Source organism: Lolium perenne, chromosome 3, assembly GCF_019359855.2.
Source record: "Lolium perenne isolate Kyuss_39 chromosome 3, Kyuss_2.0, whole genome shotgun sequence".
In the NCBI taxonomy this organism is placed as follows: Eukaryota; Viridiplantae; Streptophyta; class Magnoliopsida; order Poales; family Poaceae; genus Lolium; species Lolium perenne.
In genome coordinates, this window is record NC_067246.2 from 188,849,238 (window position 1) to 188,851,925 (window position 2,688).

Consider the following 2,688-nt stretch of genomic DNA (forward strand, 5'->3'; position numbering starts at 1 on the left):
CATTGGTTCTGAGCCATCCATAGCTCTCGCGGCTCTATCCCATGCTGCTTGCGGGAGTCGAACTCTGTCTCGTGGTTGTGGCCCGATATATTTATTGCCTAGACCTCGTCGCAAATCAGAGTGATCAACGTATGGATTTCCCAAATCGTCGAAAGCCTCAGATGTTTCTTCCTGATCATGACTTGGCTCTCCGATGACATAAATCTGATGATACTTTGTATTCAGATCTATGTTGAGTTTGGTGACACCATCGTTAAGATCGGCGAAGACTTTGCTCACTGTAGTAGATTTGTCGATGAAGTCGTAGCTGTCGACACTGCTTGAGCCATCGCTTATATATGAGTCCGCAGATGACTCAAACGACATGTCGCTGAAGATCTTGGCGAGTTTTTCTCTTGCCCTGATGCTGATGAAGCGTGACGACGAAGTTTCTTCCTCTCCTGATTCGGTTGACGATGTATAGCTTGAAAAATCGGAATCGACCGCCGACGATCCCGACGAAATCGGAATTTCGACACGATACGATCCCTCTTTCTCGACGCGAAAGTGAAACCTTCCGAACGTCATCTCCATAGGCTCCTCCAGATACGCATATGCATCCAAATGGGAGGGCGGGTGAGGAACAAAATCGACAGGACCAGTAGCGATCTGTTTACCTCGATCCATTGCGTTGCTCGCGGTTGATGAAGTCGATGATTTTGCGGTTGATGAAGTCGACGATCTTGAATGTGCCATCGAGACCAGATCCTTGACGCCTCTAGTTCCCACAGACGGCGCCAATTGACACGGTATTAACTTGTCAATGCCTACGGGTTGTAGACTAGGGTTTAGTTGGAAGTAGAGGGCAAGTAGATCTCGAAGGTTTCAGCCGAAAAGTACTCGACGATTATGAAACTAGGGTTTGAGAACAATGATTCGATGTTTTCTGCGTCCCTCGACTCCCCCTTATATAGGAGGCGGAGCCGAGGGATTCGTGTTGTACAAGTTACAGAGTCCGGGAAGGTTTCTAACTCACCGCAAGATTACAAATAATACTTCCTATTACAACTCTAGCTTTCCTTAATAGTATCTTGGGCTTCCGAATCTTCTTATTCTTCGGGTAGTGGGCCTTCAGTAAATCCCGGGTACTATCTTCGGCAGGCCCATTTGGGATGCCTATGTCAGAAACTATATTTTTATTCCATCACATCTTATGCACTTTGCTTGGAGCGTCTGTTTGTTTTTGTTTTTGTTTTTGTTTGAATAAAATGGATCCTAGCATTCATTGTGTGGGAGAGAGACACGCTCCGCTGTTGCATATGGACAAATATGTCCTTAGGCTTTACTCATAGTATTCATGGCGAAGGTTGAATCTTCTTCGTTAAATTGTTATATGGTTGGAATCAGAAAATGATACATGTAGTAATTGGTAAAATGTCTTGGATAATGTGATACTTGGCAATTGTTGTGCTCATGTTTAAGCTCTTGCATCATATACTTTGCACCTATTAATGAAGAAATACATAGAGCTTGCCAAAATTTGGTTTGCATAATTGGTCTCTCTAAGGTCTAGATAATTTCTAGTATTGAGTTTGAACAACAAGGAAGACGGTGTAGAGTCTCATAATGTTTACAATATGTCTTTTATGTGAGTTTTGCTGCACCGGTTCATCCTTGTGTTTGTTTCAAATAAACCTTGCTAGCCTAAACCTTGTATCGAGAGGGAATACTTCTCATGCATCCAAAATCCTTGAGCCAACCACTATGCCATTTGTGTCCACCATACCTACCTACTACATGGTATTTCTCCGCCATTCCAAAGTAAATTGCTTGAGTGCTATCTTTAAAATTTCCATTCTTTATCTTTACAATATATAGCTCATGGGACAAATAGCCTAAAAACTATTGTGGTATTGAATATGTACTTATGCACTTTATCTCTTATTAAGTTGCTTGTTGTGCGATAACCATGTTCCTGGGGACGCCATCAACTACTCTTTGTTGAATATCATGTGAGTTTCTATGCATGTCCGTCTTGTCTGAAGTAAGGGAGATTTACCACTAAAATGGTTAGAGCATGCATAATGTTAGAGAAGAACATTGGGCCGCTAACTAAAGCCATGATCCATGGTGGAAGTTTCAGTTTTGGACAAATATCCTCAATCTCATATGAGAAAATTAATTGTTGCTACATGCTTATGCATAAAAAAGGAGTCCATTATCTGTTGTCTATGTTGTCCCGGTATGGATGTCTAAGTTGAGAATAATCAATAGCGAGAAATCCAATGCGAGCTTTCTCCTTAGACCTTTGTATAGGCGGCATAGAGGTACCCCTTTGTGACACTTGGTTAAAACATATGCATTGCAATGATAATCCAGGTAATCCGAGCTAATTAGGACAAGGTGCGGGCACTATTAGTATACTATGCATGAGGCTTGCAACTTGTAGGATATAATTTACATAACACATATGCTTTATTACTACCGTTGACAAAATTGTTTCTTGTTTTCAAAATCAAAGCTCTAGCACAAATATAGCAATCGATGCTTCCCTCTGCGAAGGGCCATTCTTTTACTTTTATGTTGAGTCAGTTCACCTATCACTCTCTATCTCAAGAAGCAAACACTTGTGTGAACTGTGCATTGATTCCTACATACTTGCATATTGCACTTGTTATATTACTTTACATTGACAACTATCCATGAGAT